Below are 24498 nucleotides of genomic sequence, written 5' to 3' on the forward strand. Positions count from 1 at the left end.
GCGCAGTGCGACCAGCTCCAATGCGCGCATGCGCAGTGTGGCCGGCTCCAATGCGCGCATGTGCAGTGTGGCCGGCTCCAATGCGCGCATGCGCAGTGCGACCAGCTCCAATGCGCGCATGTGCAGTGTGGCCGGCTCCAATGCGCGCATGCGCAGTGCGACCAGCTCCAATGCGCGCATGCGCAGTGCGACCAGCTCCAATGCGCGCATGCGCAGTGCGACCAGCTCCAATGCGCGCATGCGCAGTGCGACCAGCTCCAATGCGCGCATGCGCAGTGCGACCAGCTCCAATGCGCGCATGCGCAGTGGCTCCCTACTCCACACCAGCCCCGACGCAACATGGCGTAGGGATACAGAGACTGGCACGGAACAAAAGAGGCCCCCAGCCCGAGAGGCCAGCCCGCCGATCGGTAGACCCCGATCACGGGCCAGGCCACAGCGGAGCCCCCCCCCCCCGGGATTGGACACCCCTTCCCCTTCCCCCATCAGGCCACCCCCGGATGCATGCTGAGGTCCTGCTGGGTAAGACCAGGTGTGAACGGCACCGACGGAACTCAAGTGTTTTTGCGTGGCCGCTCGGCCCATCTCTTTTAGCATTCTGGGATACATTCCATCAGGGCCAGGAGACTTGTCTACCTTTAGCCCCATTAGCTTGCCAATCACTATCTCCTCAGTGATAACAATCCTCTCAAGGTCCTCACCTGTCATAGCCTCATTTCTATCAGTCGCTGGCATGTTATTTGTATCTTCCACTGTGAAGACCGACCCAAAAAACCTGTTCAGTTCCTCAGCCATTTCATAGATTTTACAGTGCAGAAGGAGGCCATTCGGCCCATCGAGTCTGCACCGGCTCCTGGAAAGAGCACCCTACCCCAGGCCAACACCTCTACCCCATCCCCATAACCCAGTAACCCCACCCAACACTAAGGGCAATTCTGGACACTAAGGGCAATTTATCATGGCCAATCCACCTAGCCTGCACACATTTGGACTGTGGGAGGAAACCGGAGCACCCGGAGGAAACCCACGCACACACGGGGAGAATGTGCAGACTCTGCACAGACAGTGACCCAAGCTGGGAATCAACCTGGGACCCTGGAGCTGTGAAACAATTGTGCTAACCACTATGCTACCATTCTTCAACTGTTTCACCCTAAAGTCTTTGCTCCCAGTCTACCTTAGCTAGTTCTTCTCTCATCCCATTGTAATCTCCTTTGTTTAAGCATAAAACACTAGTATTTGATTTTACCTTCTACCCTTCATCTGTATTTTAAATTCCTTCATATTGTGATCGCTCCTTCCGAGAGGATCCCTAACTATGAGATCATGAATCAATCCTGTCTCATTACACAGGACAAGATCTAGGACCGCTTGTTCCCTCGTAGGTTCCATTACATACTGTTCTAGGAAACTATCGCGGATACATTCTATAAACTCCTCCTCAAGGTTGCCTTGACTGACCTGGTTAAACCAATCGACATGTAGATTAAAAACCCCCATGATAACTGCTGTACCATTTCTACATGCATCAGTTATTTCTTTGTTTATTGCCTGCCCCACCGTAACGTTACTATTTGGTGGCCGATAGACTACTCCCATCAGTGACTTTTTCGCCTTACTATTCCTGATTTCCACCCAAATGGATTCAACCTTATCCTCCATAGCATCGATGTCATCCCTTACTATTGCACAGATGTCATCCTTAAATAACAGAGCAACACCACCTCCCTTACCATCCACTCTGTCCTTCCGAATAGTTTGATACCCTCGGATATTTAACTCCCAGTCGTGACCATCCTTTAACCATGTTTCAGTAATGGCCACTAAATCATCGTCCCCATTTTACTTCCCTCCCACTTCCTGCATCAGTTCCCATCCATTGGGGCTGGTTTAGCTCACAAGGCTAAATCGCTGGCCTTTAAAGCAGACCAAGCAGGCCAGCAGCACGGTTCGATTCCCGTACCAGCCTCCCCGGACAGGCGCCGGAATGTGGCGACTAGGGGCTTTTCACAGTAACTTAATTGAAGCCTACTCGTGACAATAAGTGATTTTCATTTCATTTTTTTTCATTTCATCCCTCTGCCACATTAGTTTAAACTATCCCCAACAGCATTAGCAAACACCCCACCGCCCCCAGGATGAGCCTGAAGGCTTTGTTAACGGCACCTCTGACGTTCTCGCCAGCTCGGTGCTCCACAAGCCCAGTGGTAGTGGCAGCCCTGAGGGTGTGGGGGCAATGGAGGCAGCACATGGGAGTCACCTGAAGAAGGAGCTGCGCTCCGAAAGCTCGTGTTTGAAACAAACCTGTTGGATTTTAACCTGGTGTTGTAAGACTTCTTACTGTGCTCACCCCAGTCCAACGCCGGCATCTCCACATCATGACGTACAGGGTGACCAGTGAGCACACAGAACACAGCAGCCAATCACCAGACAGGGCACGGCCACTATAAAGCCAGAGGGCACTAGGTTTCCCGCTCTCTCGGGATGCAGCCTCTGAGACAGTCAGAGCCCGTGAGCAGCAACTAGAACACCCACCATGTGGTAGTCAGATAGTCTGGTCAGGTTAGCCTCAGGTCTCCAGTCAAGTCAGCAAAGTGTCAACCCACGGTTAAGCATGTAATATAGTTAGATATTCAATAAATCGTGTTGCATCTGATCAAGTGTTGGAAGCCTGTCTCTCCCTACACTGCATCAAACGCAGTCCACATGGACCCAGCCAGCCAGCCGGGTGAGAATGGCTTTCGGTTCCTGCAGGTACAGGATTTTGTCCGGAGGCAGGTTCCCAGTTTCCCAATGCCTCCCACTAAGGGGGCTACAGGATAAGGTGATGTCTAAAACAGGGGTTGGGGAGGGGAGGGTCTCGGAAAATACAAGGAACTAATGGAGTGGGGAGGGGTCCCAATCGGGGAGGTGAAGAGGAAGTGGGAGGAAGCATTGGGAGGGGAGTTGGAAGTCGGGTTATGGGAGGAGGAGGACAGGTGTGTGCACTGTCGGGGGCGAGGGGTGGAGGGGGGGGGGGTCCTGCGAATCATGTACATATGTTTTGGGCGTGTCCGAGGCTGAGGGATTTGCGGATGTCATGTCAGAGGTCCTGGAAGGGACGGTGACTCCAAGTCCAGAAGTGGCAATATTTGGAGTGCTGGAAGATCTGGGAGCCTGGGAGGGGGGCGGGGGGGGGGGGGGGGGGGGGGGGGGGGGGGGGGAAAGAGAGGCCGAAGTTTTGGCCTTTGCCTCCCTGGTGGCCCGGAGACGGATTTTGCTGGGATGGAGGAACTCGGAGTGTCCAACGCCGGGGGTTTGGGTCAGTGACATGGCAGCGTTTCTTAGGCTGGAGAAGATTAAGTTCATCTTAAGAGGTTCATTGCAGGGCTTCGCTCGGAGGTGGCAGCCATTCATCGACTTCTTCAAGGAAAATTGACCGCCGGCAGGGGGGATGGGGGGGGGGGGGGGGGGGGGGGGGGGGGGGAGGCATGGAAGTGACGAATAAAGGCAGGGAACCTAATGTATGGGTAGTTAGGGTTTTGAGCTGGGGGAGTTGGGTATGTTATTGTGGGTTTGTTTACGTGTGATGGATCTCGCTGTTGTTTAAAATGTGAAAATGTTATAATTATAAATGTCTCAACAAAATATTTTCTAAACTAAAAGTAAGTGTTTGTTGTAGCCATCTCAGATGGCCACCTGCAAAGGACCATGGGAATTACGGCCAACCCAGGACTCAGACAGACTCAGAGCTTGTGTGTGTATTTGCAACCCAGATAGCTGGACGCGATCGAAACTCCCGCTCGTTTGCATTCTAATGGCCCATTTCCCCAGAACAATAGGACTGTACTCAGGTAACCGATACAGATACAGACTGATCGGCGGCACTCCCTTTACCCAGGGAGCCCAAACAGCCAAGGTCAATGATTGCTGAGGACACGCCCAGCCATCAAGGAACCTGCCGCTTTATTGGCCAAAATCGAAGGCAGTGATCGAAGCCTGTCGAATTATTGGGTCCAAGTTAAGGACCGCCCCAAAGAGCGTGAAATGCCAGAGGGATAAGAAGAGACACAGCCATGTGCTCGGTCTCTCTTGGATCCGCCCTATGCCAACCCAAGTGCAACATAACCACCAGACAGACAAGTTCAAGACCAACGATCCCTACCAGACGGATGAGCCCAGCAGAAACAGCCGCTTCTTCCACCCAGCCACGCAAGATCCGGACAAAGGCCTTGTCCATCTGCATAGAGCCGGTTACCCTGAAGTTAAGTATAGGTTACTGTAGTTGTTAGGTGCAGTTTAACTTGCAGTGTTTTGTGTTGCATGTTGAAGTAATCCTTGTGTGTAAATAAACCATCTTTGAACTTGAACTGACTAACTGGTAGTTTGGTCCTTTGATCGATATCCGGTAAAGCCTTGCAGTGGTATCATTTCATAAAATTCATAGAATTTACAGTGCAGAAGGAAGCCATTCGGCCCATCGAGTCTGCACCGGCTCTTGGAAAGAGCACCCTACCCAAGGTCAACACCTCCACCCTATCCCCATAACCCAGTAACCCCACCCAACACTAAGGGCAATTTTGGACACTAAGGGCAATTTATCATGGCCAATCCACCTAACCTGTACATCTTTGGACTGTGGGAGGAAACCGGAGCATCCGGAGGAAACCCACGCAGACACGGGGAGGATGTGCAGACTCCGCACAGATAGTGACCCAAGCCGGAATCGAACCCGGGACCCTGGAGCTAAGCAATTGTGCTATCCACAATGCCTAATTTGATACCTGGCGACTCAAAAGTGCATCATTATAAATTGGCAACATTACTCCGGTGCCGATTGGCAACATTATTGGTGACGCTGTTGGGGTTGTATTCCAATAAAAAGAGCAACAGTGTGTGTGTGTGAGTGTGTGAGTGAGTGTGTGTGTGAGTGTGTGTGACTGTGTGTGAGCGTCTGAGTGTGTGTGTGTGAGTGAGTTTGTGAGTGTGTAAAGGTGAGTGTGTGTGTGAGTGTGTGAGTGTGTGTGTGTGAGTGTGTCTGTGTGTATGTGTGTGGGTGTGTGTATGCACGTGAGTGTGTGTGTGATCATGAGTGTGCGTGTGAGTGTGTATGTGTGTATGAACGTGTGTGTGTGTGAGCGTGAGTGTGAGCGTGTGTGTGTGAGCGTGAGTGTGTGTGAGCTTGAGCGTGAGTGTGTGTGAGCGTGAGTGTGTGTGTGTGTGAGTGTGTGTGAGTGTGAGCATGAGTGTGTGTGAGCGGGAGTGTGTGTTTGTGTGAGTGTGTGTATGAGCGTGAGTGTGTGTGAGCGTGAGTGTGTGAGTGAGCGTGAGTGTGTGTGTGAGCGTGTGGGTGTGTGAGTGAGTTTGTATATGAGTGTGTGTGTGTGAGTAAGCGAGTGGGTGTGCATGAGTGAGTGTGTGCGTGTGTGAGTGTGTGTATGAGCTTGAGTGTTTGTGTGAGTGTGTGTGTGAGTGTGTGTGTGAGCATGAGTGTGTGAGTGAGTGCGTGTGTGAGTGTGTGTATGAGTGTGAGTGTGAGTGTGTGTGAGCGTGAGTGTGTGTGTGAGCGTGTGGGTGTGTGAGTGAGTTTGTATATGAGTGTGTGTGTGAGTGAGCGAGTGGGTGTGCATGAGTGAGTGTGAGTGTGTGTGTGTGTGAGTGTGTGTGCGTGTGTGAGTGTGTGTGTGTAGAGTTGGGCGAGTTAGGAAGTGGGGGCTGGGTAAGGGGTAATTACATTCAGTTACAATTTATGTCAGTTTACTTATAATCCTGTGCATATTAAAGGTGATTTGAGTTAAAGTTATCGTCCTAGAGAACAAAGAACAAAGAACAAAGGAAAGTAGAGCTCAGGAACAGGCCCTTCGGCCCTCCAAACCTGTGCTGACCATGCTGCCCGTCTAAACAAAATCCTCTACACTTCCGGGGTCCGTGTCCCTCTATTCCCATCCTATTCATGTATTTGTCAAGATGCCCCTTAAAAGTCACTATCGTCCCTGCTTCCACCAGAACAAAGAACAAAGAAAATTACAGCACAGGAACAGGCCCTTCGGCCCTCCCAGCCTGCGCCGAGTCAGAACCTTTATCTAAACCTGTTGCCTATTTTCCAAGGTCTACTTCCCTCTGTTCCCCGCCCTTTCAAATATCTGTCTAGATGCATCTTAAATGATGCTATCGTGCCCGCCTCTACCACCTCCGCTGGTAAAGCGTTCCAGGCACCCACCACCTTCTGCGTAAAAAACTTTCCACGCACATCTCCCTTAAACTTTCCCCCTCTCACCTTGAAATCGTGACCCCTTGTAACTGACACCCCCACTCTTAGAAAAAGCTTGTTGCTATCCACCCTGTCCATACCTCTTATAATTTTGTAGACCTCAATCAGGTCTCCCCTCAACCTCCGTCTTTCCAATGAAAACAATCCTAATCTACTCAACCTTTCTTCATAGCTAGCACCCTCCATACCAGGCAACATCCTGGTGAACCTCCTCTGCACCCTCTCCAAAGCATCCACATCCTTCTGGTAATGTGGCGACCAGAACTGCACGCAGTATTCCAAATGTGGCCGAACCAAAGTCCTATACAACTGTAACATGACCTGCCAACTCTTGTACTCAATACCCCGTCCGATGAAGGCAAGCATGCTGTATGCCTTCTTGACCACTCTATCAACCTGCGTTGCCACCTTCAGGGTACAATGGACCTGAACTCCCATATCTCTCTGCACATCAATTTTCCCCAGGACTCTTCCATTGACCATATAGTCTGCTCTTGAGTTAGATCTTCCAAAATGCATCACCTCGCATTAGCCCGGATTGAACTCCATCTGCCATTTCTCTGCCCAACTCTCCAATCTATCTATATTTTGCTGTATTCTCTTACAGTCCGCCTCACTATCTGCAAATCCACCAATCTTAGTATCATCTACAAACTTGCTCATCAGACCACTTATACCTTCATCCAGATCATTTATGTATATCACAAACAACAGTGGTCCGAGCACGGATCCCTGTGGAACACCACTAGTCACCCTTCTCCATTTTGAGACACTCCCTTCCACCACTACTCTCTGTCTCCTGTTGCCCAGCCAGTTCTTTATCCATCTAGCTAGTACACCCTGAACCCCATACGACTTCACTTTTTCCATCAACGTGCCATGGGAAACTTTATCAAATGCTTTACTGAAGTCCATGTATACGACATCTACAGCCCTTCCCTCATCAAATAACTTTGTCACTTCCTCAAAAATTAATTTGTCCGGATTAAACTCCATCTGCCATCTCTCCGCCCAAGTCTCCAAACGATCTAAATCCTGCTATATCCTCTGACAGTCCTCATCGCTATCCGCAATTCCACCAAACTTTGTGTCGTCGGCAAACTTACTAATCAGACCAGTTACATTTTCCTCCAAATCATTTATATATACTACGAACAGCAAAGGTCCCAGCACTGAACTCTGCAGAACACCACTAGTCACAGCCCTCCAATCAGAAAAGCACCCTTCCATTGCTACTCTCTGCCTTCTATGACCGAGCCAGTTCTGTATCCATCTTGCCAGCTCACCTCTGATCCCGTGTGACTTCACCTTTTGTACCAGTCTGCCATGAGGGACCTTGTCAAAGGCCTTACTGAAGTCCATACAGACAACATCCACTGACTTACCTGCTTCAATCATCTTCGTGACCTCCTCGAAAAACTCTATCAAGTTAGTGAGACACGACCTCCCCTTCACAAAACCATGCTGCCTCTCGCTAATACCTCCATTTGCTTCCAAATGCGGGGAAAACATGTTTTGAAGAATTCTCTCCAGTAATTTCCCTACCACTGACGTAAGGCTCACCGGCCTGTAGTTCCCTGGATTATCCTTGCTACCCTTCTTAAACAAAGGAACAACATTGGCTATTCTCCATTCCCTCCGGGACATCACTTGAAGACAGTGAGGACCCAAAGATTTCTGTCAAGGCCTCAGCAATTTCCTCTCTAGCCTCCTTCAGTATTCTGGGGTAGATCCCATCAGGCCCTGGGGACTTATCTCCCTTGATATTTTTAAGACGCCCAACACCTCGTCTTTTTGGATCTCAATGTGACCCAGGCTATCTACACACCCTTCTCCAGACTCAACATCCACCAATTCCTTCTCTTTGGTGAATACTGATGCAAAGTATTCATTTAGTACCTCGCCCATTTCCTCTGGCTCCACACATAGATTCCCTTGCCTGTCCTTCAGTGGGACAACCCTTTCCCTGGCTACCCTCTTGCTTTTTATGTATGTGTAAAAAGCCTTGGGATTTTCCTTAACCCTATTTGCCAATGAATTTTTGTGACCCCTTCTAGCCCTCCTGACTCCTTGCTTAAGATCCTTCCTACTTTCCTTATATTCCACACAGGCTTTGTCTGTTCCCAGCCTTCTAGCCCTGACAAATGTCTCCTTTTTCTTTTTGACGAGGCCTACAATATCTCTCATTATCCAAGGTTCCCGAAATTTGCCGTATTTATCCTTCTTCTGCACAGGAACATGCCGGTCCTGAATTCCTTTCAACTGACATTTGAAAGCCTCCCACATGTCAGATGTTGATTTACCCTCAAGCATCCTCCCCCAATCTAGGTTCTTCAGTTCCTGCCTAATATTGTTATAATTAGCCTTCCCTCAATTTAGCACATTCACCAGAGGACCACTCTTATCCTTGTCCACCAGCACTTTAAAACATGCTGAATTGTGGTCATTGTTCCCGAAATGCTCCCATACTGAAACTTCTACCACCTGGCCGGGCTCATTCCCCAATACCAGGTCCAGTACAGCCCCTTCCCTAGTTGGACTGTCTACATATTGTTTTAAGAAGCCCTCCTGGATGCTCCTTACAAACTCTGCCCCGCCCATGCCCCTAGCACTAAGTAAGTCCCAGTCAATATTGGGGATGTTAAAGTCTCCCATCACAACAACCTTTTACTCCTTTCCAAAATCTGTCTACCTATCTGCTCCTCTATCTCCCGCTGGCTGTTGGGAGGCCTGTAGTAAACCCCAACATTGTGACTGCACCCTTCTTATTCCTGATCTCTACCCATATAGCCTCACTGCCCTCTGAGGTGTCCTCCCGTAGTACAGCTGTGATATTCTCCCTAACCAGTAGCTCAACTCCTCCACTCCTTTTACATCCCACTCTATCCCGCCTGAAACATCTAAATCCTGGAACGTTTAGCTGCCAATCCTGTCCTTCCCTCAACCAGGTCTCTGTTATGGCAATAACATCATAGATCCAAGTACTAATCCATGCTCTAAATTCATCTGCCTTACCCGTAATACTTCTTGCATTAAAACATATGCACTTCAGTCCACCAGACCCGCTGTGTCCAGCTACATCTCCCTGTCTGCTCTGCCTCAGAGCCACACTGGCCCTATTCCCTAGTTCTCCCTCAATGCTTTCACCTTCTGACCTATTGCTGCCGTACCCACCCCCCCTGCCATACTAGTTTAAACCCTCCCGTGTGTCACTAGCAAACCTCGCCGCCAGGATATTTATGCCTCTCCAGTTTAGATGCAACCCGTCCTTCTTATGCAGGTCACACCTGCCCCGGGAGAGCTCCCAATGGTCCAGATAACGGAAACCCTCCCTCCTACACCAGCTGTTTAGCCACGTGTTTAGCTGCTCTATCTTCCTATTTCTAGCCTCACTGGCACGTGGCACAGGGAGTAATCCTGAGATTACAACCCTGGAGGTCCAGTCTTTAACTTTCTGCCTAGCTCCCTGAACTCCTGCTGCAGGACCTCATGCCCCTTCCTGCCTATGTCGTTAGTACCAATATGCACAACAACATCTGCCTGTTTGCCCTCCCCTTTCAGGATGGCAACTACCTGTTCTGAGACATCCTGGACCCTGGCACCAGGGAGGCAACACACCATCCTGGAGTCTCTTTCACGTCCACAGAAGCGCCTATCTGTGCCCCTGACAATAGCGTCCTCTGACACTATTGATCTTCTGCACTTTGACCCTCCCTGCTGAGCATCAGAGCCAGCCGTGGTGCCACTGCTCTGGCTGCTGCTGTTTTCCCTGATAGGCTATCCCCCCCCGACAGTATCCAAAGGGGTATACCTGTTCGAGAGGGGGACAACCACAGGGGATTCCTGCACTGACTGCCTGCCCGTTCTGGTGGTCACCCATCTCTCTGCTGCACCTTGGGTGTGACCACATTTATATAGCTGCTATCTGTGACGCTTTCCGCCACCTGCGGAGCTCCTAAGTGCAACCAACTGCTGCCCCAACCGAACCATGCGGTCTGTGAGGAGCTCCAGTTGGGTGCGCTTTCTGCAGATGAGAAAATGAAAATGAAAATTGCTTATTGTCACGAGTAGGCTTCAATGAAGTTACTGTGAAAGACCCCTAGTCGCCACATTCCAGCGCCTGTTCGGGGAGGCTGGTATGGGAGCCTCCTGGACCTGCCACATCTCACAGTCAGAGCACTGCACCCCTCTAATTGACATTGCGTTAACTAATTAATAAATACAATTAAAAAATAAATCTTTTAAAAAAGTTACTGTTAACTATGTTTCCTATCCCTAGATTTCTACTATAAATGTAAATGCTGGAGATTGCAGTTTACTGAGTTTAGTCAAGAACCTTGGACATTTTAAATTAAAATCTAAATTTCCTGGTGTTGTGACTGAGGGACAATGGACCTCGCACTTTCCCAGGGGGAGTTAACAATAGAAACTCTTCACTTATCAATGGGAACTCTTCCATTATCAATAGAAATTCTTTGATTACTAACAGAAATGCTTTAATTTAAAATAGAACCTTTCCCGTTATCAAAAGCTTTTAGTGATAATTGCCGAGTTTATACTATTAATGGAATCATTTCTCCCAATAATGGTAGAGTTTCGATTAATGAGAGAAGAATATTCAGTGATAATGGAAGAGTTTCTATTGATTTTGCAAGAGTTTGTGGTGATAATGGGGCAGTTTATTTTGATAATAGACATGTCCCTATTGATCATGGAAGTGTTTCTGTTGATAATTGCAGTGCTTCTATGATAATCGGTTTCTATTGTGTTTGGAAAACAACGGTAATTTTAAGGGGTTTAGTTTTGTATTGGTAAACATTGCAGATAAGGTTCAGTTTTAAGTGGGTTCAATTTATGATTCTGTGTAAGGCAGGATAAAACATATGGTTAGATTCATGCTGGACAAAGGTGTTTGTATGTGTGGGGGTTGGTTCAGTTCCAACTATTGCTCTATTGTGCTTAGAGAGGGTTACGGCATGAAGAGTAAGTACAGGCTAGCAGAGTAGCAGTTTTTGCTTAGCAACTGGTGGCCTTGTAAGGTAGGAAGGCTTTTGAGTTTTAGCTGATGGCTGAAATTACTGGCAGTTGAAGATCAGACACCGGGTTCTGAACATCTCTCAACTCTGCCATGCAAAGCTGGACAGGACAACAGCTGAAAAGAAGCTGACTTTCCAAGGAACCAGATACAGTCCAGATAACAAGGGCATTGGGACAGAAAGAGTGCCTTAACAAGACTGGAGTTAAGAAAACAGAGCGCAAGGCACCATTCAGATGAGAATTCAAAGGCAATCAGACAAAGTGAGAGAAAGAGACAGTCGTAGTAACCAGAGCTAAAGTGGGAAAGCGGACTTCAGAGGTAAATCCAAAGTTTGATGCCATTTTAATAGTCTGGGAATTGAGAGTTAAAGCAATTCTGAACAATTTGACAAATAAATCCAGAAGGGGAGGTGTGAAACCTAAATATTGGATGAATTTATTAAAAGTGGAGGGGAGACTTTGTTTGAAAGCGTAATTTGGAAAAACTGGACTGGATTATTGTAATCCATGTTTCTAAAATAAATAAAAATTACGTAGATTGAGCCAGCGAGTTACTGTTCAGTAGTAGCATCTACTGGGATTGTAACAAATAGAAATTGATAATAGAAGGGTTACTGCCGATAATGGACAAAATTCTATCGATAAAGAAGAGTTTCTCATGGTAATGGAGAAGTTCTGCTGCTAATAAAAGATACTTTATTGATACTGTAGCATTGACCATGAAATTTGACCTTCCTAATTGAATAGATTCCACTAATAAAACAGCATTATCTGCTGATATTGGAAGGTAGTCTGCTGTTGATGAAGATGATCCATTGATAATTTAATCGGATTTTAATATATAAAGCAGTAATTGTTGGTCACTGGGCCCATCAAGCCTGTTATGCAATTGAACAAGATGACTTCTGCCTGATGGTTTCCTAAATGTCAATTCCTGTCTGCCAGCACGCCCATCATTGCCGTAATCCCCGCCTTCCTTATAGATCACGGGGCAGCACGGTAGCATAGTGGATAGCACAATTGCTTCACAGCTCCAGGGTCCCAGGTTCGATTCCGGCTTGGGTCACTGTCTGTGCAGAGTCTGCACATCCTCCCCGTGTGTGCGTGGGTTTCCTCCGGGTGCTCCGGTTTCCTCCCATAGTCCAAAGATGTGCAGGTTAGGTAGATTGGCCATGATAAATTGCCCTTTTGTCCAAAATTGCCCTTAGTGTTGGGTCGGGATACTGGGTTATGGGGATAGGGTGGAGGTGTGTACCTTGGGTAGGGTGCTCTTTCCAGGAGCCGGTGCAGACTCGATGGGCTGAATGGCCTCCTTCTGCATTGTGAATTCTATGATAATCACAATTCAACAGTCTAATTCAATTTTGAATGTATTAAATTACCAGCCTTCACTTACCCTCTGGGAATGACAGCTCCATTGACTAATGCCTCTCTGAGAGAAAGAATTCCCATCATCTTCGTCTGAGATGGGAGAACCCCTTATTGTGAAATTGTGTCCACTAATCCCGTATTCACCAACAACAGGTACTATCCTTCCAGCATCTACCCAGTTCAGCCCCCCCCCCCCCCCCCCCAGGATGTTATGTTTTAGTAAGATAACTTTTCATTCATCAAAATCCCAATGAGGACATGCCAACCCGCTCAATCTTTCCCCATCGACACAACCCCTTCCTCCCAGGAGCCAGCCTCGTGAACCTTCTCTCAACTGTGTCCAGTGCAATATGTCCGTCCTCAAGACAAAAACTGTACTTAGTTCTATTGCCGTGGCCTCACCGCTGCCTGTAGAGTTCCCACAAGCCTTCCTTACTTTTCTACGTTATTTGGAAGGCAATAAAGACCAACATTTCCATTTGCCTTCTAAATTACTCACTGTTCCTGCAAACTAATTCTTTCAGGAACCAGCACAGAAGCATGGGCCGATTGGCCTACTTCTCTTGTGTAAAGATTCTGTGATTGTGTGATGTACAAAGACACTCAGATCCCTCTGGACTGCAGCATTCTACATTTACACAATATTCTGTTTTTCTAGTCTTCCTCATATTTTCTTACATTATATTCCATCTGCTAAATCTATATCCCTTTGCAGACTCGATGCATCCTCGTCACAACTCGCCTTGTTGCCTGTCTTTGTATCATTGGCACATTGCTACATTTGGCTCCAAGACAGTCTGTCGCTCCATCCACGTCCTTAATATAAAAAGTAAATAGTTTAGGGGCAGAAGATTTTTTATTGATATTATTACGGGCCAGGGTTTAGAGAACTCCAAAGTATATCATGGAGTTCACCTGACCCACAACTTTTAATAGATTTTGGTTATGGGGAGCACAAGGGCCCACTTTACAGGTGTGATGCAACAAAGATCTAAAGTACTTTTAAAACAAAACAATGTTTATTTTATGAATCCAGTGAACATTTTAGAAACACAGTAAACCAACTATCAACTTAAATATTTCCCCCAACGAATACAGTACTCTATAAGTAACCCTTAATCTTTCCTTACAACATCCATAAGACAAATACCCTCTTTAACAAAGACAGCAGATTTAAATTCACTACTGAGAGCAGTTATAACTTTTAAATTAGCGAGTGATCTGAAGACATTATTTTCATGCAGAGAGAGGTCAAAATGACACCTTGTTTGGCTGGTTGCAGCTCCAACTCTGAAAACGAAACTAAACACACACTGTAGCTGCCAGCTCAAAAACGAGAGTTAAAAACAGGCAGACAGCCCAGCTCCACCCACACTCTGACATCACTGCAGCTATTTGATAAACACCCATTTATTAAAGGTAAATGACACCTCCCCACAAGAAAATAAAAATAAACCATCAACTTCAAGATGGTTTAATTTTTCACCTTTTCACTATCCTTTGAGAAATATTGACAGTGAATACATGTTTTTGTTTTAACATGCAAACATTTATAATAATATAGGCAAAGCCAGCACCAAGCTCAAAGTCTCCACCTTAATTGTTTAATACTTGCTCTGGTGCTTATTTAATTTCTTCAAAAAATAACCAACAGGCCGCTCTAGCCCTTCGTTGTCGTCTTGTAGAAGCACCGCACCTACACTCACATCACTCGCATCAACAGTCACTTTGAATGGTTTGGTATAATTTGGGATGGCTAACACAGGAGCAGTGGTTAACACAGCCGTCAGACCGTCAAATGCCTGTTGACACTCCGCTGTCCACTGGAATTTGTTACGCTTCTTGAGCAAGTCCATCAGTGGAGCGACCACACTGCTACAATTTGGGACAAATTTCCGGTAAAATCCACTCATACCAAGAAACCGCATTATTTCCCGTCGTGTCGAGGGTATTGGGAACTCCCCAATAACTTTCGTTTTCACATCCCTTGGGACCATTCGACCCTGTCCGATTGTATGGCCAAGGAAAGTGACTTGGGCTTCTCCAAATTCACTTTTGGCTAGGTTTACCACCAAACCCGCCTCCTGATGTCGATCAAATAACTCCCTCAGATGTTTTAAATGTTCTTTCCATGTCTGGCTGAAAATTACCAGATCGTCGATGTATACCGCACAATTGGGTAATCCTGAAACGACTTTGATAGTTAACCGTTGAAATGTGGCTGGGGCGTTTTTCATGCCAAATGGCATAACTTTGAATTGGTATATACCATCTGGAGTCACAAAAGCTAAAATCTCCTTCACCCTTTCAGATAAAGGTACCTGCCAGTAACCTTTCAGTAAATCCAGTAAAAGCAGCTTGTCCCACTTTCTCAATGCAATCCTCCAAGTGTGGGATAGGATAAGAGTCCATTCTTGTAACTGCACTTACCTTTCTATAGTCCACACACAACCATAGGGTACTGTCTGGTTTTGGTACCATCAATTATGCCATTTTAAAGCATACTTTCAATTTCCTTGTTAACCTGTGCCAATTTTAAAGGGTTAAGTCTATATGGATGTTGTTTAATTGGAACAGAATTTCCCACATCTACATCATGTATAGCCATTTTAGTACTTCCCAACTTATCTCCACAAACTTTCCCATGTGATATCAATAACTCTTTCAGGTCAGTTTGTTTTTCTCTGGAAGGTAACTCAGCAATTTATCCCAATTTTTAAGAACATCCTCATTTTCCAATTTAATTTGAGGTATGTCAAATTAAGTCATCCGGATTTGGTTCTTCACTTTGAGTTAGAATCATTAAAACCTCCTCCTTTTGCTCTCCTTCCCTTTCAAAGTACCTTTTAAGCATATCCACATGACACACTCGGTGAGTTTTCCTTCTATCTGGTGTTTTTACCACATAATTCACCACACTTAATTTCCTTTCAATCTGATAAGGTCCACAAAAACTTGCTTTTAAAGGTTCAACTACCACTGGTAACAACACTAAAACTTTATCACCACTGGCAAAACTACAAACCTTTGCTTTCTCGTCCGCTACCCGTTTCATCACATTTTTAAATGTTGTCTAGCCAATTCACCTGCTCTATTTAATCGTTCCCTACAATTTGACACATAATCCAATAATGTAAGTTCCCACTGCTCACTCACCAATTTTTTCTTAATCAATTTAAGTGGTCCTCTTACCTAATGACCAAAAATTAGTTCAAAAGGACTAAATTTGGTTAACTCATTTGGTGCATCCCTAATTGCAACCAGTATGAATGGAATTCCTTTATCCCAATCCCCTGGATAATCTTGACAATAAGCCCCCAACATTGTCTTTAATGTCTGATGCCACCTTTCTAACGCTCCCTGCGATTCTGGATGGTACACAGTTGATTTAAATTGTTTTATTCCTAAACTATCCATAACTTCTTTGAATAACCTTGAGGTAAAATTTGATCCTTGATCCTGTGGGTAGTCCATATCTAGTAAAGAATTTAAGTAACTCCTCCACAATCCTTTTAGCTATAATATTACGTACTGGAATGGCCTCTGGAAACCTAGCAGACACATCCATTATAGTCAAAAGATATTGATTCCCACTTTTTGTTTTAGGAAACGGTCCTACGCAATCAATTAAGACCCTTGCAAAAGGTTCCTCAAATGCTGGAATGGGTATTAAGGGTGCTGGTTTAATCACTGCTTGAGGTTTCCCTATCACTTGACATGTGTGACATGATCGACAAAATTTAACTACATCTTTATGTAGTCCAGGCCAATAAAAATGTTTCTGGATTTTAGCTTGAGTTTTCCTTATTCCCAAATGACCTCCCACTGGTACCTCATGTGCTACTCGCAACATCTCCTTTCTATACCCTACCGGCAATACTACTTGATGAACTTCTGCCCACATTTCATCCGCCTGCATATGGAAAAGTCTCCATTTTCTCATCAGGACATCATTTTTACGGTAATAACATTCTGGTATACACTCCGATTCCTCTTCCGTGTATGCTTTCTGATACATCTGTTTTATTCTTGTATAGGGCATATAACATACAATGCAGAAGGAGACCATTCGGCCCATAGAGTCTGCACCGACCCACTTAAGCCCTCACTGGGTTAGCACGCTGGTTAGCACACTGGGCTAAATCGCTGGCTTTGAAAGCAGACCAAGGCAGGCCAGCAGCACGGTTCAATTCCCGTACCAGCCTCCCCGAACAGGTGCCGGAATGTGGCAACTAGGTGCTTTTCACAGTAACGTCATTGAAGCCTACTCGTGACAATAAGCCATTTTCATTTCATTTTCTACCCCATCCCCGTAACCCAATAGCCCCACCTAACCTTTTTTGGTCATTAAGAGCAATTTATCATGGCCAATCCACCTAGCCTGCATGTCTTTGGACTGTGTGAGGAAACCGGAGCACCCGGAGGAAACCCACGCAGACACGGGGAGAACGAGCAGACTCCGCACAGACAGTGACCCTGCGGGAAATCGAACCTGGGACCCTGGCACTGTGAAGCCACAGGGCTATCCATTTGTGCTACCGTGCTGCCCCATCTTTCTGTTGTAACTCTGCCAATTTTCCTGAACTAAAAATATCCGCCTCATCCTCCACCTGTTCTTGTTCTTTTCCAACCATCTGATCAAAAATCGTTTCTGATAATTGCACTTCAACTTCATCTTCACTCTTTGATTTCTCCTCTTTGCGACCTTGTTACTACACAATCCGGAAAAATCCCAGGATATTTGTTCTTCAACACTTCAGTTGTCTGATTTTCCACTGGCTTATCAACCACAGTAGGCATCACTCCCACCTGTGATCCAGTTAGAATATTACCCAAGATAAACTGTATTCCTGGACAAGACAGTTTCTCTATTACTCCGACTACCACTTCACCACCCTTCACTGGACTTTTCAACCTTACCTTATATAATGGAACACGGCACTTCTCACCCTGAATTCCACATATTACCATTATGTGCCATATTACCAATATTTCTGGCAACATTCTTCCCAAACTACATAACTCCTCATCTCTTACCATTGAAGATTGACTAGCTCCTGTATCTCTTAAAATTCTGACTTCTTTACCTGTTTCTTCTGGTACCCACACAAGTAAATTCTTTAAAGAGATCTGGCACTTTCTTACCAGTCACCTCTTGAACAGGCTGTACAATCGTTTGCATCTCCTTCGCTTCCCTTGGGCTTTCCTTTACCACTCTAACAAATCTCACTGTCTTATCCTGTTTTACCACATCAGCCTTCCCAGTGCTTTTCTTTAACCACCAACACTGTGACTTTACATGGCCGAGTTTATTACAGTGAAAACATTTGAAACTTTTCATTTCTTTTCCATCCTCCTGGATTTCTTTTTTAATCTGAGGTACACTCTCCTTATTATCTCCCATCAGATCACCTTTACCTTTACCACTTGAGTATTTCTCATGTCCCCAGTTTCTATCCCTCACCGGCTGAAACTGATGTCGGAAACCAAGCTTTGATTTATGAACTAATTCATAATAATCTGCCATTCCTGCTGCTAATCTCACAGTTTTAACCCTCTGTTCTTCCACATGAGTTCTCACTACATCAGGAATTGAATTTTTAAACTCACCTTCTCATACGCCCAAGATACCTCCTCTGGTAGTGATGCAAACACACCAGCTTTGTTTGAATCAGTAATACCCACATGTCCGTTGGCCATTTCATTTGTTCAGCTTCCTTCTCAAATCAAAATTGCACCTTGTTTGGCTGAATGCAGCTCCAAATCTGAATATGAAACTAAACACACACAGAACATAGAACATTACAGCGCAGTACAGGCCCTTCGGCCCTGAATGTTGCGCCGACCTGTGAAACCCCTCTAAAGCCCATCTACACTATTCTCTTATCGTCCATATGTCTATCCAATGACCATTTGAATGCGTTTAGTGTTGGCGAGTCCACTACTGTTGCAGGCAGGGCATTCCACACCCTTACTGCTCTCTGAGTAAAGAACCTACCTCTGACATCTGTCCTATATCTATCTCCCCTCAATTTAAAGCTATGTCCCCTCGTGCTAGACATCACCATCCGAGGAAAAAGGCTCTCACTGTCCACCCTATCTAATCCTCTGATCATCTTGTATGCCTCAATTAAGTCACCTCTTAACCTTCTTCTCTCTAACGAAAACAGCCTCAAGTCCTTCAGCCTTTCCTCATATGATCTTCCCTCCATACCAGGCAACATCCTGGTAAATCTCCTCTGCACCCTTTCCAATGCTTCCACATCCTTCCTATAATGCGGTGACCAGAACTGCACGCAATACTCCAAATGCGGCCGCACCAGAGTTTTGTACAGCTGCAACATGACCTCATGGCTCCGAAACTCAATCCCTCTACCAATAAAAGCTAACACATCGTACACCTTCTTAACAACCCTCTCAACCTGGGTGGCAACTTTCAGGGATCTATGTACATGGACACCGAGATCTCTCTGCACATCCACACTACCAAGAATCTTCCCATTAGTCCAGTACTCTGTCTTCCTGTTATTCCTTCCAAAATGAATCACCTCACACTTTTTTGCATTAAACTCCATTTGCCATCTCTCAGCCCAGCTCTGCAGCTTATCTATATCCCTCTGTAATCTGCAACATCCTTCCGCAATGTCCACAACTCCACTGACTTTAGTGTCATCCGCAAATTTATTCACCCATCCTTCTACGTCCTCCTCCAGGTCATTGAAGCGTCACCGGATGCTTCTCAAGCGAAGACACCTGAAATAACACGGACTGTTCTAAAAACCATGAAACTGTGTTTTATGGGATATCCTTAGTAAAGTTCCAAAGCACCCTTAGTCATAAATATACATTTAATCCATTCAAGGTCAAAGTAAGATCTTATTTAAAATGTGACAAACATAGAATCACATCAAAATATAAAGGAAGTTCTCACCATGTTTGTTTACTGAGTTTTCTTCAATCAGTTCAGAGCCATCTGAAATCTGACCCATTACGGTGGTGCCATCAGCAAATTTGAAAATCGAGTTGGAGGGGAATTTGGCCACACAGTCATAGGTGTATAAGGAGTATAGTAGGGGGCTGAGGACACAGCCTTGTTGTGCACCGGTGTTGAGGATGATCGTGGAGGAGGTGTTGTTGCCTATCCTTACTGAAGGCACTGTTGCTAAGTTTGCAGATGATATAAAGATCTGTCGTGGGACAAGTAGCATTGAGGAAGCAAGGGGGCTACAGAAGGATTTGGACAGGCTAGGAGAGTGGGCAATGAAGTGGCTGATAGAATCCAATGTGGCAAAGTGTGAGGTTATGCACTTTTGAAGGAGAAATGGAGGCATGGACTATTTTCGAAATGGGGAAATGCTTAGGAAATCAGAAGCACAAAGGGACTTGGGATACATAGGAAAAAGGCTCTCACTGTCCACCCTATCTAATCTCCTGATCATCTTGTATGCCTCAATTAAGTCACCTCAAAGGGACTTGGGAGTCCTTGTTCACGATTCTCTTAAGGTTAATGTGCAGGTTCAGTTGGCAGTTAAGAAGGCAAATGCGATATTAGCATCCATGTCGAGAGGGCTAGAATACAAGACCAGGGATGTACTTCTGAGGCTGTATAAGGCTCTGGTCAGATCCCATTTGGAGTATTGTGAGCAGTTTTGGGCCCCGTATCTAAGGAAGGATGTGCTGGGCCTTGGAAAGGGTCCAGAGGAGGTTCACAAGAATGATCCTTGGAATGAAGAACTTGTCAAAGTACAAAGAACAATACAGCACAGGAACAGGCCCTTCGGCCCTCCAAGCCTGTGCTGATCACGTGTCGGATCCAGACCAACCCCCTGTATCCTTCTATACCCCGTCTGTTCATGTGCTTATCCAGATAAGTCTGAAAAGTCGCTAACATATCTGCCTCAACCACCTCACTTGGCAGTGCATTCCAGGCCACCTCCACCCTCTGTGTAAAAAACCTCCCCTCACACATCTCCACTGAACCTTTCCCCCCTCCCCTTGAACCTGTGCCCCCTTATAATTCTCATTTCCGCCCTGGGAAAAAGCCTCCAACTGTTCACCCTATCTATACCCCTCATAATTTTATAAACTTCTATCAGGTCGCCCCTCAGCCTCCGTCTCTCTCGGGAGAACAATCCCAGTTTATTCAATCTCTCCTCATAGCTAATACCCTCCATACCAGGCTACATCCTGGTAAACCTTTTCTGACTCTCTCCAAAGCCTCCACGTCCTTCTGGTAGTGCGGTGACCGGAGTTGGACACAGTATTCCAAATGTGGCCTAACCAACGTTCTACATAACAAAATAATTTTGAGCTTTTATACTCGATACCCCGTCCGATGAAGGCAAGCATGCCATATGCTTTCTTTCTCATCATTCCCACCTGTGCTGCCAGTGTTAAGGATCTGTGGACCTGCACGCCCAGATCTCTCTCTGTCTCTCTGCTCCTGATGGTTCTGCCATTTATTTTATAGCTCCCACCTGAATTGGATCGACCAAATCACCTCGCATTTGTCCGGGTTAAATCCCATCTGCCATTTCTCTGCCCAATTTTGCAGCCTATCTGTATCCTGCTGTATTCTCTGACAATCTTCATCACTATCCGCAGCTCCTGTAGTCTTAGTATCATCCGCACACTTGCTAATCAGACCCGCTACCTTTTCTTCCAAGTCATTTATAGAGCAGACGTCCCAGTACTGATCCCTGCGGAACACCACTAGTTACAGACCTCCATTCGGAAAAACACCCTTCCACTGCTACCCTCTGCCTTCTCTGGCCAAGCAATCGGGGGCTGGTTTAGAGGCTGGTTACCAGGGGATGGTTTAGCACAGGGCTAAACCGCTGGCTTTTAAAGCAGACCAAGGCAGGCCAGCAGCACGGTTCAATCCCCGAACAGGTGCCGGAATGTGGCGACTAGGGGCTTTTCACAGTAACTTCATTGAAGCCTACTCGTGACAATAAGCGATTTTCATTTTTTTTTCACGTTCTGGATCCATCCAGCTCGTTCACCCCTGACCCCATGTGATCTAATCTTTTGCACCAGCCTGCAATGAGGGACCTTATCAAATGCTTTACTAAAGTCTATGTAGACCAGAGCCACAGCCCTTCCCTCATCAATCATTTTTGTCACCTCCTCATTAAATTAAATTAAATTAGTGAGACATGACCTCCCTCATACAAATCCATGCTGTCTGTCGCTAATAAGACCATTCACTTCCAAATGTGCATAGATTCTATCTCTGAGAACCTTTTCCAACAATTTCCATATCACTGATGTCAAGCTCACTGGCCTATAATTACCTGGATTATCCTTGCAACCCTCCTTAAATAACAGGACAACATTGGCTATCCTCCAATCCTCCGGGATCTCACCTGTGGCCAATGAGGACACAATGATTTCTGTCAGAGGCCCAGCAATTTCATCTCTCGTCTCCCTCAGGAATCTGGGATAGATGCCATCTGGCCCTGGGGATTTATCTACCTGAATGATTTTTAACACCGAACACTTCCTCCCTCGTAATAACAACCTGTTCTAAAGTGTTTACACATCCCTCTGAGATATCACCAATAAACGTGTCCCTCTCCTCTGTGAATACTGATGCAAAATACTCATTAAGGACCTCACCTACTTCCTCTGGTTCTACACATAATTTCCCTCCTTTATCCTTGAGTGGACCGACTCTTTCTCGAGCTACCCTCTTGTTCCTAATATACGTATAAAATGCCTTTGGATTCTCCTTAATCCTGCCTGCCAAAGTAAGAAGTCTTACAACACCAGGTTAAAGTCCAACAGGTTTGTTTCAAACACTAGCTTTCGGAGCACAGCTCTTTCCTCAGGCTCATTCACCTGAGGAAGGAGCAGTGCTCCGAAAGACCATAAGACATAGGAGTGGAAGTAAGGCCATTCGGCCCATCGAGTCCACTCCACCTGGACTAGTGTTTGAAAGCTAGTGTTTGAAACAAACCTGTTGGGCTTTAACCTGGTGTCAGGCTTCTTACTGTGCTCACCCCAGTCCAACGCCGGCATCTCCACATCCTGCCTGCCAAAGACATTTCATGACCTCTTTTTGCCCTCCTAACTCCCTGCTTGAGCTCTTTTCTACTTTCCTAGTGTTCCTCAAGGGCTTTATCTGTTTTTTGTTGCCTGTACCTCACATCTGCATCTTTTTTTTTGTTGACAATATTCTCAATTTCCCTATTCATCCTTGGTCCCTGAATCCTGCCTTTCCTGTCCTTCCTTTTTACCGGCACGTGCCTGTCCTGCATTCCCATCAACTGCTCCTTAAAAGACTCCCACATGCCAAATGTGGATTTGCCCTCAAACAGCCTCTCCCAATCAACAGCCTCCAAATCCTGCCTAATCTGGGTGTAATTAGCCTTCCCCCAATTTAGCACCTTAACCCTAGGATAACACTCGTCCTTTTCCATGAATATCCGAAAGCTTCCGGAATTATGGTCACTGTTCGTCGCATGTTCTCCCACTGCAACTTTGATGACCCTCCGGGCTCGTTCCCTCGTAATAGGTCCAGTGTAGCCCCCGCTCTAGTCGGACTTTCCACATATTGTTCCAAAAACCTTCTTGGACACACTAAACAAATTACTCACCATCCAGAAACGTTAACTCGAACCCCTGCGACTATATATATTGGAACCTAATACAGTTCAAAATCCACTCATAAATAAAGTTAGCAATCAGGGTTATTCACTGTTCTCTGTGCAGAACTTTGGAGAGAGACCCTCTCAGGAACACCCCGTAAGCCCTTCTGTCTTGTCATATTCACATCCTATGGCAAAACTGCCAAAACTACAGACAGACCTGACGCCTCCTATTAATTACATCATCTCTATCCCATTAAGATGTCCTCTGACCTGCTTATCTAGGACTCATAAACTATCGACCTCCAGGGAACCTCCAACATCAAACACAATATTCCATTAGCCATCTCGATGTCAACACATACATGGCTTAAATCAATGATTAACACACCTTTATGACCCCTTAATTTCAGTTTTAGACAGACATTCCACCTGTTTGTATTTGAACCCAGGGTTTGTAATAACATCACTTCAATAAAATATAACATATAATAGATAACAATTTCTAATTCAGCACAATAAGGAGACCAAAACTGCTCACAATACTCCAGGTGTGGTCTCACCAAGGCCCTGTACAGCTGTAGGAAGATATCCTATACTCAAATCCTCTCACAACAGAGGCCAAAATACCATTTGCCTTCCAAACTGCTTGCTGTACTTGCATGCCTGCTTTCAGCGAGGCAGGGGAGAGTGTGAGGGAGGGGAGAGTGAGGGAGGGAGGGGAGAGTGCGAGGGAGGGGAGAGTGAGGGAGGGAGGGGAGAGAGAGTGAGGGAGGGTAGAGTGAGTGAGGGAGGGGAGAGTGCGAGGGAGGGGAGAGTGAGTGAGTGAGGGGAGAGTGTGAGGGAGGGGAGAGTGCGAGGGAGGGGAGAGTGTGAGGGAGGGGAGAGTGAGTGAGGGAGGGGAGAGTGCGAGGGAGGGGAGAGTGCGAGGGAGGGGAGAGTGAGTGAGGGAGGGGAGAGTGCGAGGGAGGGGAGAGTGCGAGGGAGGGGAGAGTGAGTGAGGGAGGGGAGAGTGAGGGAGGGAGGGGAGAGAGAGTGAGGGAGGGGAGAGTGGATGAGTGAGGGGATTGCGAGGTAGGGGAGAGATGAGTGAGGGAGGGTAGAGGAGGTGAGGGAGGGGAGATGTGAGAGAGGGAGGGAGAGAGAGTGCGTGAGTGAGGGGAGGGAGAGAGTTGAGGGAGGGGAGAGGAGTGATGATGAGAGGAGGAGTGAGGTAGGGGAGAGTGATGTGAGAGAGGGGAGACGTGA

This window comes from Scyliorhinus canicula, chromosome 2 (genome assembly GCF_902713615.1).
Source record: "Scyliorhinus canicula chromosome 2, sScyCan1.1, whole genome shotgun sequence".
NCBI classification, from domain to species: Eukaryota; Metazoa; Chordata; class Chondrichthyes; order Carcharhiniformes; family Scyliorhinidae; genus Scyliorhinus; species Scyliorhinus canicula.